This window comes from Petromyzon marinus, chromosome 57 (genome assembly GCF_048934315.1).
Source record: "Petromyzon marinus isolate PM22_M1 ecotype Great Lakes invasive population chromosome 57, UKy_Petmar_22M1.pri1.0, whole genome shotgun sequence".
Classification (NCBI taxonomy): Eukaryota; Metazoa; Chordata; class Hyperoartia; order Petromyzontiformes; family Petromyzontidae; genus Petromyzon; species Petromyzon marinus.
In genome coordinates this window covers 9,388,393-9,403,504 of record NC_133723.1, presented here as the reverse complement: position 1 = coordinate 9,403,504, position 15,112 = coordinate 9,388,393, and the positions used below count along the sequence as shown (strand labels likewise).

General features: G+C 52.1%; 1 protein-coding gene across 10 annotated transcripts in view; it reads right to left on the bottom strand.

Moving 5' to 3' along the window:
* The window catches only part of LOC116954900 (semaphorin-6A-like), a 179,372-nt gene extending 171,838 nt beyond the window's left edge, over positions 1–7,534 (bottom strand). For 2 of the 10 annotated variants that reach the window (XM_076052753.1, XM_076052751.1), the window contains exons 1-2: positions 7,404–7,534; positions 5,638–5,800 (exon numbers count right to left, since the gene is read on the bottom strand). The gene's annotated coding sequence lies outside the window, so the exon portion shown is untranslated. The other 8 variants (XM_032975713.2, XM_076052759.1, XM_076052752.1 and 5 more) reach the window with 7 other exon arrangements.
* Positions 7,535–15,112: the final 7,578 nt, after the last annotated feature.

Sequence of the window (15,112 nt, the reverse complement as noted above, 5' to 3'; positions counted from 1 at the left end):
TGCGCCATCGCTCCCCACGCACCAGACAAAGATCCCCCGTATAGTCTTCACAGACTGTTGGGGCAAGTGCTGTTCGCGAGGAGCTACCCACGGAGGCCGGCACGGCACGTTAAAGGGGTGGGGTGGGCCAGCACCAGGCCCGGCCGCCTTTGTCTCCCCAGTCCCGATGCTTATTACACACCGCACCAGATACCAAGTGGGGGAGGCCCAGGCCAGGTTCAGATATTGGCCACTGTTAGCGGTCGTGAACGGGAATCGAACTCGGGTCGCCGGAGTTCTCAGCGCAGTGCAGCGCGCTCACCACTGCGCCACCGCTCCCCACACACGCGCACACGCAGTGCGTGCTGCTCGCGAAGACAAAGCGCTCATCACACCCTCACCCACCCCCTCCCGTCACCGCCGTCGTCAACAGCCACGGTCAATCCACTGCTGGATGGAAATTATTCCCCGCACATCGATGGTGTTATCATCATCATCATCAACAACAACAACGACGACAACAAATATAACAACGACAACAAATATAACAGCGCACACAAAGAAGGTTGAACCCGGTGCGTGCAGTCGAAAGCAGCGAGTCGCGAGCACCGACTCTAGCCGTCGCTATGGTAGGGGCCACGCCCGACCGCCTTTGTCTCCCCGGCGAGGGAGGGCCTCGGATTGTTGTGATCGCACCGCCACCAAAGATCCGCGCCGTGTAGCCTTAACAGACTGTTGGGGCAAGTGCTGTGCTAGCGAGTAGCAGCACCTATGAACGGCCGGCACGGCACACGAGGGTGTGGGTTTGCCGGCACCACGCCCGACCGCCTTTGTCTCCCCGGCGACGATGTGTAAACTCTTTTGAAACGGGGTCGAACTAAGGCAGGAGGCCCGAGACCGATTCCGACAGCAGCCGCTGGTGTTGGTTGTTGTGAGCGGGAATCGAACCTCGGTTCGCCTGGTTCGTAGTGCAGCGCGCTGTGACCACTGCACCACCGCTCCCCCTCTCCCCCTCCTCCTGCACCATCCACCAGCGCCTCCACCGCCTCCGCCGAGGCATTAGGGACATTTACATTTCAGGCTGAGTCTGCATAGGGGTTGGCCCGGAGCAGGGTTAAAAAAAAATCCATCGATTTTAATGATCTTAGCACATTAGGGTTATGACATATGCGCTGCCATTCTCGAAACGTGCACCGACCCCCTTGTTCGCGACTCGCGCACAAAGATCGGTGCTCGTTAAGGCTGAGTCGACCTAGGGGATCACGCATCACTCACTTTGGCCGTGGCACAGGAATTGAACTCTCAGCCACGTTCATCGCCGAGTGAGCTAACCACTGCGCCACCATCTACAATGGTACACACGTGGATATACCACCAGCACATGTACACGGAGCAAACGCAATATTAATGCGACAGCCCTTCGTCAATCCACTGCTGGATGGATAGATTGGAGGCGAGAGGAACAGGATGCTCGTTGCTGGGCCGGGAATCGAACTCGGGTGTGCGAGGCTCGCGGGGATTTTCAGCGCAATGCGCTAACCATTGCGCCACCGCTCCCCATAGACCCAATTACGTATACTGTATATACAAAGATCCCCCGTATAGCCTTGACAGGCATGTTGGGGACCAGCGCTGTTAGTGAGTAGCAACCCAAGAAGCGCGGCACGACACACGACGGAGTGGGTGGGCCAGAACCACGCCTCGGCCGCCTTTGTCTTCCCAGTGGCGATGGTTGAGCACCGCACTAGGTACTCATTTGAGGCTGAGTCGACCTTGGAGAGGCCTATGACCAATTCAGACAATCGCCGGGATCGTAGCGCAGCGCGCTAACCACTACACTACTGCTCCCCAGCAAAGCAGCACACACATAGCTACACGGAGAATCCTGGCACAGTATGGACTCAATTGCCACAGTAACGATTCAATTGCCACAGTACAAATTCAATCGCCACAGTACAAATTCAATTGCCAGAGTACAGATTCAATTGCCACAGTACAAATTCAATTGCCACAGTACAAATTCAATTGCCAGAGTACAGATTCAATTGCCACAGTACAGATTCAATTGCCAGAGTACAGATTATATTTCCACAGTACCGATTCAATTGCCACAGTACAAATTCAACTGCCAGAGTACAGATTCAATTGCCAGAGTACAGATTCAATTTCCACAGTACCGATTCAATTGCCGCAGTACCGATGCATTTGCCACAGTACCGATGCATTTGCCACAGTACCGATTCAATTGCCAGAGTACAGCTTCAATCACCACAGTACACATCTGGCTTCCCTTCCACAGTACAGATTCAAGTGCCACGGTCGTGCTTGAGTTTCCACAGTACAGATGGAGGCAGGTTTGGTCACAGCACAAGTGCTGTTTTCCACAGCACAGACCCCTCCGCCTGCCACAGCAGTGTCGTTCCAATCCCCGCAAAAGTAGTCCCGGATGCCACAGTACAGCCCGTCCCAAACCGACTTACGCTATAGGGGGCATGCGTTATTTAACATTGATTTATGATGTCCGTGCAATATCTTTTTTTCTCTCGCCCCCATTTCCCACGTGACACAGCGAATGTGACAAAGACAAAAGTCACCCGTGTAGCCTTTAACAGACTGTTGGGGCAAGTGCTGTTAGCGAGCAGCACCTATGAAGACCGGCACGGCATACGAGAGGATGGGTGGCCAGCACCACGCCAGGCCGCCTTTGTCTCCCCAGTGGCGATGTTTACACACACACACTGACACACGAAACATAAAAAAGCAGATAAGAGATCGGAAGAGCAATGTGACGACACAGCAGTAGTCGCTCATGTGCCCATTTCTCATTTTTGCTTCGTCCTGTCCACTACTTTCGGGAGCCCCAGCATCGGCCGCTTTGGAAACGAGACCTTCTCCCTGACCTCTCCTCTCGCCGTGCACAAACACGAAATCGACTCGAGAGCTCGAATCTGCCACGGTGTGGCTCGCCTTAGCCACGCAGCACCATCTACTGCCACACACCACAACTAACTGGCTTTTGCCGCAGCACACAGTTCATCTCCTGCCACCGTACAATTAGCATTGCCATGGTATATTGCCCCACACAGGCTACAGCACAATCCATCTCGTGCCACAGTACGAATGGTCTCTGCCACAACACACAGTGCACATCTCCTGCCACAGTACAACTGCCTTTACCACAGTACACAGTCCCATCTCCTGCCACAGTACAGCTGGCTTTAGCACAGCACACAGTCTCATCTCCTGCCACAGTACCACTGGCTTTACAACAGTACACAGCCCCATCTCCTGCCACAGTACAACTGTCTTTACCACAGTACACAGTCTCATCTCCTGCCACAGTACCACTGGCTTTACCACAGTACACAGCCCCATCTCCTGCCACAGTACCACTGGCTTTACCACAGTACACAGTCCCATCTCCTGCCACAGTACAGCTGGCTTTACCACAGTACACAGTCCATCTCCTGCCACAGTACCACTGGCTTTACAACAGTACACAGTCCCATCTCCTGCCACAGTACAACTGCCTTTACCACAGTACCACAGCCCCATCTCCTGCCACAGTACCACTGGCTTTACAACAGTACACAGTCCCATCTCCTGCCACAGTACAACTGGCTTTACCACAGTACACAGTCCCATCTCCTGCCACAGTACCACTGGCTTTACAACAGTACACAGCCCCATCTCCTGCCACAGTACAGCTGGCTTTAGCACAGCACACAGTCTCATCTCCTGCCACAGTACCACTGGCTTTACAACAGTACACAGCCCCATCTCCTGCCACAGTACAACTGTCTTTACCACAGTACACAGTCTCATCTCCTGCCACAGTACCACTGGCTTTACCACAGTACACAGCCCCATCTCCTGCCACAGTACCACTGGCTTTACCACAGTACACAGTCCCATCTCCTGCCACAGTACAGCTGGCTTTACCACAGTACACAGTCCATCTCCTGCCACAGTACCACTGGCTTTACAACAGTACACAGTCCCATCTCCTGCCACAGTACAACTGCCTTTACCACAGTACCACAGCCCCATCTCCTGCCACAGTACCACTGGCTTTACAACAGTACACAGTCCCATCTCCTGCCACAGTACAACTGGCTTTACCACAGTACACAGTCCCATCTCCTGCCACAGTACCACTGGCTTTACAACAGTACACAGCCCCATCTCCTGCCACAGTACAACTGTCTTTACCACAGTACACAGTCCCATCTCCTGCCACAGTACAACACCACACACTCACCACACACACACACTCACCACACACACTCACCACACACACTCACCACACACTCACCACACACACTCACCACACACACTCACCACACACCACACTCACCACACACACTCACCACACACACTCACCACACACACTCACCACACACACTCCCCACACACACTCACCACACACACTCACCACACACTCACCACACACACTCACCACACTCACCACACACACCACACACACTCACCACACACACTCACCACACACACTCACCACACACACTCACCACACACACTCACCACACACACTCACCACACACACTCACCACACACTCACCACACACACTCACCACACTCACCACACACACCACACACTCACCACACTCACCACACACACCACACACACTCACCACACACACTCACCACACACACTCACCACACACACTCACCACACACCACACTCACCACACACACTCACCACACACACTCACCACACACACTCACCACACACACTCACCACACACACTCACCACACACACTCACCACACACACTCACCACACACCACACTCACCACACACACTCACCACACACACACACAACACACTCACCACACACCACACTCACCACACACACTCACCACACACCACACTCACCACACACTCACTGCACACACTCACCACACACCACACTCACCACACACACTCACCACACACCACACACCACACGCACCACACACTCACCACACACACTCACCACACACACTCACCACACACACACAACACACTCACCACACACCACACTCACCACACACACTCACCACACACACTCACCACACACACTCACCACACACACTCACCACACACACTCACCACACACCACACTCACTGCACACACTCACCACACACACTCACCACACACACTCACCACACACACTCACCACACACACTCACCACACACACTCACCACACACACTCACCACACACACTCACCACACACACTCACCACACACACTCACCACACACACTCACCACACACACTCCCCACACACACTCACCACACACACTCACCACACACACTCACCACACACCACACTCACCACACACACTCACCACACACACTCACCACACACACACCACACACTCACCACACACCACACTCACCACACACACTCACCACACACACTCACCACACACACTCACCACACACACTCACCACACACACTCACCACACACACTCACCACACACCACACACCACACTCACCACACACACTCACCACACACCACACACCACACACACCACAAACTCACCACACACACTCACCACACTCACCACACACACCACACACACTCACCACACACCACACTCACCACACACCACACTCACCACACACTCACTGCACACACCGCAAACTCACCGAAAGGAGCGCCTGGCCGGGTAACGCGGTCTCCGCTCTTCTGTCGTCGTCTCTCTCAGCTGGAGTCTCAGCCGGAGTCTCAGCCGGAGTCTCCGCTCGTTGTCGTCTCCCCGTGTCTGTGGACTCTCCAGGTTCCGAGGTGAGTTAATCCGGTCGCCGGCTGCTGAGAGCAGAGAAGCCAAATGAGACCTGAGATTCCTTACACTGTCTCTGTGTGTGTCTGTATATCTCTGTGTGTGTATCTGTGAGTGTGTGTGTGTATCTGTGAGTGTGTGTGTGTATCTCTGTGTGTGTATCTGTGTGTGTCTGTATCTCTGTGTGTGTCTGTATATCTGCGTGTGTGTGTATATATATATCTCTGTGTGTGTCTGTATATCTGCGTGTGTGTCTGTATATCTGCGTGTGTGTATATCTCTCTGTGTGCGTATGTGTAGCGGTTAGCGCGCTGCGCTATGAACCTGGTTCGATTCCCGCTCACGGCCAACACCAGTGACGATTATCTGAACCGGTCCCTAGGTCGACTCAGCCTCAAATGAGTACCTGGTGCAGTGTGTAAACATTGCCACTAGGGAGACAAAGGCGGTCGGGCGTGGTGCTGGCCACCCACCCCCTCGTGTACCGTTCCGGCCTTCATAGGTGCTCGCTAACAGCACTTGCCCCTACAGTCTGTTAAGGCTACACGGGGGATTCTTTTTTATCTTTGTATGTGTGTGTGTCTGTATATCTGCGTGTGTATCTGTGTACCTCTGTGTTTGTGTGTGTATCTGTGGGTTTATGTGTATCTCTGTGTGTGTATCTGTGTATATCTGTGTTTGTGTGTGTATCTGTCTCTGTGTATCTGTGTTTGTGTGTGTATCTATCTCTGTGTATCTGTGTGTGTGTGCGCATCTCCGTGACAGTGTGTCTAAGTGCGTATGCATCTATGTGTGTGTGTGTATCTCTCTGCGTGTGTGTCTATGTGCCTAGTCCTGTGTCTATGTGTGTCTCTCTGTGTATATCTATGTACCTGTGTATCCGCGCGTCTTTGTGTGTATGTGTGTCTATGCGCCTGTACCTGTGTGTGTATGCAATTATCAAACCGTGTATGTAATATATCTATGTGTGTTTACGTTTGTGTAGGTGTGTCTATGTAAGTTTACGTGTGTCCACGTGTGTCTGTGTCCGATTCTCACGGTGTGTGTCTGCGTGTGTCTATAGGCCTTCATAGGTGCTCGCTAACAGCACTCGCCCCTATAGTCCGTCAAGGCTATACGGGGGATCTTTGTGCTTCGAATACATCTCTGTATGTGCCCATGCCTTTCGTTGTGTGTATATGAGTGTACGCGTCTGCGTGTGCACGTGTGTACGCGCGTGTCTGTGCGTCTGTGCAGGTGTGTACGCACACGCGCGTGTGTGCGCATCCGTGTCTGTCTCTCAACTGAACCGAGCGAAATGCGCTAACCGCAGCGCCACCGCTCCCCGCCCATGCCCCTCTCTGCGTGTCAACTCTATGAGTCTATGGGTTACCTGTGCATTGACGCTTGCGTACACATGCACGTATCTCTCTGTGTCTGTGTGGATCTCTGCATGCGCGTCTGTGAACGCGTGAGTGTTCAATGTGTGTATCCTATGCATGTATGTATGCTATGTGTGTATACTATGTGTAAGCTATGTGTGTATGCTGTGTGTGTATGCTGTGTGTATAAGCTATGTGTGCATGCTATGTGTGTATGCTGTGTGTGTAAGCCATGTGTGTAGGCTATGTGTGTATGCGTGTGAGGTCTCACTATAGACGCGCTTTTGCAGATCGCTGCGCGCTGCTACCGGCAGAGCGCGGATCCAGAACGATTCTCCCTCCCTCCCTCCCGTCTCTGTCTCTGCTGCACTCTCTCCCCTCTCTCTCCCCCCTCTCTGTTCGCTTGCTCCCCCCACTCTCCCCTCTCTCTCTCCTCCCCCTTGCTCCCCCACCCCCCTCTCTCTCCTCTCCCTCCCTCTCACACTCTCGCTCCCACCGACCAATCGGATCGCTCCCCCTACCCTGCCTCACAAAGCACAAAACCCATCCCACCAACTTCCCACCCACCCCACCCACCAACTTCCCACCCACCCCACCCACCAACGCAAAGACAAAGGTCCCCCGTATAGCCTTTTTGACGGACTGCAAAGGGCGAGTGCCGCTCGCTAATAGAAACCCCCTGGCAATGAAGGCCGAAACAGAGCACGGGTGTGGTGGGTGGGGTACGACGCAACACCCACCACGCCGGGCCGCCTTTGTCTCCCCCGGTGCTGATGTTTACGACAGTGTTAATTTGAGGCTGAGTCGACATAGAGGGGTGGTGGGTGGGGAGCCCAGAACCGGTTCAGGATAATCATCACCGATGTTGACCGTGAGCGCGAATCGCGAACTTGTCTTGTCCCAGGTTTCGTAGAGCAGCGCAGCGCGCTAACCACTTGCGCCACCGCTCCCCCGCCCTCCACCCGCACGCACTCTCCACTCGCTCCCTCCCCCACTCACCCACCCACCCAATCACCCCCCCCCCATCTCCCCCATGAGTTCCCTACCTCCCATCACTGCACGGCTACCATCCCCCACTCACATTGCCTTGGAGTGATGTTTTGGTCTGGCAAAGCTACGGCAAAGGCAAAGATCCCCCGCATAGCCTTAGCAGACTGTTCCGGGCAAGTGCTGTGAGCCATCAGCAGCAGCAGCAGTTGCGTGGGCCAGCACCACGCCCGGTCCGCCTTTGTCTCCCTAGTGGTGGCGAGATGTCGACTACCTCGTCTGGTATACAGGAGGTGCCGAGGTTCGATCCCGACCCCGGCGCCTGAATGTTTGTGGATTTTTTTTCTCTGGGTCCTCCGGGTTATTCCCCCTTCCACATTTAGAATGAGCGTCACGCAATTTAGACAATTTCTGCACTTCCACACGACGGTGATGAACCACATCGCTGACTCATCATCTGTGACGGCCAGGACGCTTCTCAAAAGAGAGCTATGGTAGCAGCCCAGTGGGCCTTAACAGGTCAAAAAATTATAAAGTAACAGTCGTGGCGATGTTAACCCACCGCGCCAGGCACTCGTTTGAGGCTGAGTCGACCTAGAGGAGGCCCAGAACCGGTCCAGATAATCGTCCCCACTGGAGTCTGAGTGTGGCTATGCACAGCCACATTCAGACTCCCCCCCTCCCATCCCCTAATCCCCTTCGCATCCTGCAATATTCAATGCAGGGGTTGGTGGACCATGACATGATCTGCATAATTGTGCGCTCCCGGATTTGGGCGTTAACCGGTGCAACCTGTGCGACCAGTTGACGGTGCAACCGGTGCAATCGGCTAACGGTGCAACTGCTGCGACCGGCTAGCGGTGCAACCCGTGCGACCGATTACCGGGATCGATTGCCGATGACCCGTTCCTGGTGGGTCATGTTCGTAAACGAGCGCGACCCCGACTCCGATTGGCACGCGCGGACGTAACAACCGGCACGGCGGCTGCGGTCACCGCGTGGGACATTTACCCACCACCACCATCACCAACCCCGCGACTCGTAACACCGCACGATGGATGGTCATTGTGCGAGACATTTTAGTAACCGGTAACCGCTTCTTTAACCGTTTTTTCAATCGGTTTCCGTTGATATAACCCCCCCCCCCCCCCACCAAAAATATATTAATAGCCCTGGCAAAAATAATAATAGGTGTCTTAACCCTTTCTGTAAATACAACAGTAGTTCTGTTCGGATGTTCGAACACCACACAAGTAATCAAGCACTGCGATAGCCCCTCCACACTGAACTTGTGGTGAACATGCAAACACCACGTGCTCTGATAATTACCGAAGCACGCAGATACGAATAATCTACGCGTTGTCTTTGAGACCGAATGGCCTACAGCAGACACAGCAGCCTTCTTCAGGGCCCAGTCTCACCACCAGCGTCAGAGCAGAGAACAACGCCAAAAGGCGAACAGCACAAAGACAATGCCACACGTGTCAGAGCATGCATAGCTCGGGCTGAGCAGCTATACCATGGGACCCATGATATCAATAACCCTGCTGGTTATACTAACTAGTTACTCTAACTCATGCCAACCCACCGTGGACATTGACGTTGAAACTCAATTCACGTGGGTGTCCTGAAGGAGCTGTACCCCGGCTCTCTGCCAGGAGAAGGCGGTCACAGCATAAGATGCGGACTCCCATCACTTCCGTCTGTACGAGGACGGGGGGGGGGGCGGGGCGGGGGGGATAGAGTGTTTCCCCCTCGCACGCGTGTTTCCTCCCACACGTATTAAACACTCGTTCGTCCGCTGAGAACACCTTAATACGTTGATGACCGCAGAGCTTAGAGGGGAATTCTTCGCGGGTTCACTCCGCTGAATCAGACCGAGCCAGGGTGCTTCTTGGAGGTCGACAAATCTCTGCTTTGCAGTAGCAACAGCAGCTGTGAGATCTGGCAGAGGGTGTGGAGTGTGGAGTGTGGTGGTGGTGGCCTGTGGTTGTGACATCATTCTACTGCAGGATCTGTCCGGAGTCTGTCCGGTGCTCACGAAGCTCCATCGGCTGCCAGTTGCCGAACTAATGCGTTGTTATAAGGTCACCGCGCTCATTACACGCACAAAGCGCTTGCCACAAATGAACCACAATGCCTTGCTGATCTCGTCAAGAAGCATAAATCACCACCACCACCATCACGTGAACTCCGGTCATCTTCGCAGCAGCAGCAGCAGCAGCAGCTTTTGGCTTCTGGCCATCGAACGAAGGCGGGTGACGTTCGCATCACGGCCCTTCCAGATGCGCTTCTGCGGCCGTCTGGAACGCTCTTCCTTCCCGCGTTAGTAAGCCACAGGCGCTGTGAACTTTTAACACGGAAACATTGACACGCTCATTTCTTTACGACCGATTGCTTGTGTTTACTTTATTGTCCTCCCCCCGCACCTCCGATTGACTGCGTGCGTTGCGGAAGAAGTTCAACAGTCTGTTGTCCTATAACGCCGTGCGGTTTTCATTACGCCAATCGGATATGGAACGCGACTAACGTAATTCGGGAACACACGCTGTTATAACGCGGATTGGTTATAACGCGATCGAGCGAACGGAACTGCGTCGCAGCGCGGGTAGGAATAAGCGGCTGCAGTGGCCGCTTCGGCGTAGAAGCATCGTCATCATCATCATCATAATCATCGCGCAAAGGTAGTGGGATGCTGATGGATGTTTCTAGACGCTACCCACGGCGCCTTGGCCTTGATTCGGCCTGCGTTACGCATCTCGCTCCCCATGTTACACTTTACTTAGGTTAACGCGATGTTTCTCCCACCATCACGCGGTGTATCTTGAGCAAGGCAACAAACTCCCACTGTCGTCGCAGTTCTGGGAGAAACGGCACCCGCGCATGCGATGCGACCAGTTTAACACGTAGGCTTTCGCGACCAATATTATTCATAGTAAAGGTTTTTTTCTTCTTTATTTTATTCAAGGCCGGAAGCAGGTGGATTGCTTCACTGTTCTGGCAAATCGCCCGATGGTGCTGGATGTAATTACGAGCGAAACGCCACATTACTACTCAATTTGTGAATGTTGTGGATTTACTCTCCAACACACCGGTGGGCTGAAATAGTAAACTAATTGGCGTTTTGATTACGTGACAAATCCCTTACTGATTGGCTGTGTCGGGTAGTGGAGGGGTTAACGACACATTTATACTAACGCGATCTAACCCCCAAAAACATTAATTATGCTACAACCAGCTTTGGGGCACGATTACCAAACCTCTCCCCGCCCCCCGCCCTGATCTTGAGAGATCGTGCCCAGATTCCCTGTCGCTCGATTGGCCCTACGCATCCGCTCTCTCCTCTCTCATGTTCACGTTCTGAAGCGCTCGCTCGTCACTGTGGCGTGCGCGATGACCACCACCACCACCACCACGTGACTTTTCTTTCGTGTTGTGCGCGCTGCATTTGGCGCCACAGCGCGTGGAATTGTAGCGTTTATTTTCATTTGTGTTGCTGGTGACTTTGTGTATTTCGTATCGAAATCGCCTCCAGTGCTGTTGCTGCTGGCGGCAATAAAAGTTGTTTAAAAGTCAAGTCTCCTTTCTCTCTCTCTCGCTCGCTCGCTCTCTAGTCGTCTCTTGTTGCCTCTCCGTGGACACACTCGCGTTTTTTGAGATTCAATTGCGCAGGAGCACATCCGTGGGTGTCACCCCCGATCTCAGTCGCGTGACGCGCGTGTTGGGGGGGGGTGCCTTGCCCGCCCCCCCCCCAACCTCTCCCTCCCCTCTTACACCTGCCCCCCTACCCACCAACCCACCCACCACCCCCCAATGTCATCGTCGGCGTGTTGGTAACGATGGTTCCACGGTTGCGCCATTGCCACCGCGGTTATCGGGGAAGATTGGCCAAAGCTACGGGCGAGTTTGGGGGGGGGGAGGTGTGGTCGTGTCCACGTGCGTGGTTGGTTTGTTGGCTTGTACTTTGCACGGCTGTCGTGTTTGTAGGATTGTCCGTTGTTGTGACGTCCATACCCTGTGCCGCTGACTGGACATCTGTGGGGGGGAAAAAAAATAAAAGCTTTATAGCTCATCGGATTGCCGAATCAAGAAATGTTCCGATTCTGAAACGAGCCTCGGATTTAGCTCTGCAATGTCCACTTCTGTGGGCCGAGGGCGGCTCGCACCGCTCAGCAAGTGATCCGAGCGTATTCTTCAACTCATGACGTAATTATAATAACCATGACAATTATCGTAATTATCTAATTGCATTTTTTATATACAGAGAGTGCCCTTTAGTCAAAGCGCTATGACGACGTCGCTTACAAAGCGATAACACGGAATGGAATGATGTTGTTAAATTAAACTATTTATTTTAGCTCGAAGAAGTGGGCTCATCATCATCACCATCACCACGTGGAAAAAGAACCGGAGGACGCGGAGAAAAATTATCGCGAACAGGGAGAGAGAGAGAGGGAGACGCGCAGACTTCAAATCAGCGGCAAGCGGCAGGGTTAGGCTCGAGCCCACGACCTCCTGTACAGCAGGCGAGGTAGTTAACATCTCGCCAGGGGGTGTGCTGCGAGGTGTTGATGGATGGGTGACAGCAGCGATCCATGGGCACGTTGAGGGGATCAGGTAAAATGCTACAGGGGAGGGATGGGAAGGAGTGGAGGTGGGAGGGTGGAGGGGGGAAGATGATGGGCGATTGACAAGAGGTGCAATTATGGGAGCGTTTGTGCAAGCAACATCATTGGGAGAGAAAAAAATAAAGTCAGAATAATAATAACAACCTCAATTTTATAAAGCGCATTCTTTTTGTTTATTGAAGTGTCTCTGAGGCTTTTACCCTTCGTGCAATCGAACAGGAGTTGTGATAAGATGCTCAAACACCAAATAGACACGCACACACACACCTATTTGCAAGGCATCACAATCTGCGTCAACCACACGTACTTGTGGCGATACATGCAAACAACACGCTCTGATAAGAATGCACGCATTGTGTTTGAAACTGATTGGCTTACACCAGAGGCAACAGTCGTCTTTGTGAACATGTCTCACCAGCAGTGCTACACCAGAGAACAGCAGCGCTAAAGGCGAACGTGACAAAGCCAATGCACGTAACAGAGAACGTATTGGTCGGGTCAAGCAGTTTTATATATATGTTAAAGATATGGGATACCTTGATTTGGAGCTTTTGGTGACTGCAGGAATAACTCTTTGGTTCTTTCGGTAAAGCCACGTAGAAAGGAAAAATAAATTAAATAAGAGCATACGACGTTTCGATTGCAACACAAGCAATCATCATCAGGTACGAATGAAAGAGAAAACAACGTTTTACTAGATTTCGAATTGAAGCTTTCGTGTCTGCAGGGATTCATATTCTTGGTTCTTTCGGTAAAGTCACGTAGAAGGGAAATAATACAATAATGAAAATTAAACTTAATAAAATAAAATTCTCACGACGTTTCGGCCACAACGCAAGCAGCCTTCCTCAGGTGAAGAAGAGGGACGCTGTCCTAAGGGACGCTGTCCTAAGGGACGCTGTCTTTCCGACAGCTCTCTTCTTCACCTGAGGACGGCTGCTTGCGTTGTGGCCGAAACGTCGTGAGAATTTTATTTTATTAAGTTTAATTTTCATTATTGTATTATTTCCCTTCTACGTGACTTTACCGAAAGAACCAACGCTGTATTTCCGACAGCTCTGTTCTTCACCTGAGGACGGCTGCTTGCGTTGTGGCCGAAACGTCGTGAGAATTTTATTAAATGATGTTTTTTTTTATTTTGTTATTTCCCTTCTACGTGACTTTACCGAAAGAACCAAGAATATAAAGTTTCCGAGGTAAACATTGTTTTATAAGTTTTCGAGGTTTGTTTTCTCTTTCATTTGTACCTGATGATGATTGCTTGTGTTGCAATCGGAACGTCGTATGATATTATTTAATTAATGTTTCCTTTCTACGTGACTTTACCGAAATAACCAAAGAGTGATTGGGATACCTTTTGGCCAGCATCCAACACGATGGAAAATTACAATAGGGCTTTATTTGTTCTGGCAAACAAAACAAAGACAATGCATATTATCGTCATCATCATCATAATCGTCGTCACAGCGTGTTTGTTTGCACGTTCTGCCACAATCATTGTGTGTGGGTTAATGCAGACTCGACGCTGCCTTGCAAGATGTATCTTTGAATTTGTGTTTGAGCACATCTTAACACAAACTCCTGTTTTATTGCCAGATAGGGGGGGACGCTATCGTACTAGATTTGTTTTATCAGCCAAAGAGGTGAGATCCGCTTATAACGACAACGCAAACTCCTAAATATCCCGACGGACATTCGGCACTGCCGCTCGCGACGCGATAATCTTTGCCCTGACGACGACGACGATGATGCTGATGATGCTGCTGCTGATGATGATGCTGCAGCTGGTGATGCTGCTGCTGCTGATGATGATGATGATGCTGCTTCTGATGATGATGCTGATGATGATGATGCTGCTGCTGATGACGATGATGCTGCTGCTGATGATGATGATGATGCTGCTGCTGCTGCTGATGCTGCTGCTGCTGATGATGATGATGATGCTGCTGCTGCTGCTGATGATGATGCTGCTGCTGCTGATGATGATGCTGCTGCTGCTGATGATGATGATGCTGCTGCTGCTGCTGCTGATGATGCTGCTGCTGTTGTTGCTGATGATGATGCTGCTGCTGATGCTGCTGCTGATGCTGCTGCTGATGCTGCTGCTGATGATGATGATGCTGCTGCTGCTGCTGATGATGCTGCTGATGATGCTGCTGCTGCTGATGATGCAGATGATGCTGCTGCTGCTGATGATGATGATGCTGCTGCTAATGATGATGATGATGCTGCTGATGATGATGCTGCTAATGATGATGCTGCTGTTGCTGCTGATGATGATGCTGCTGCTGATGCTGCTGCTGCTGCTGATGATGATGATGATGCTGCTGCTGCTGCTGCTGCTGATGATGCTGCTGCTGCTGCT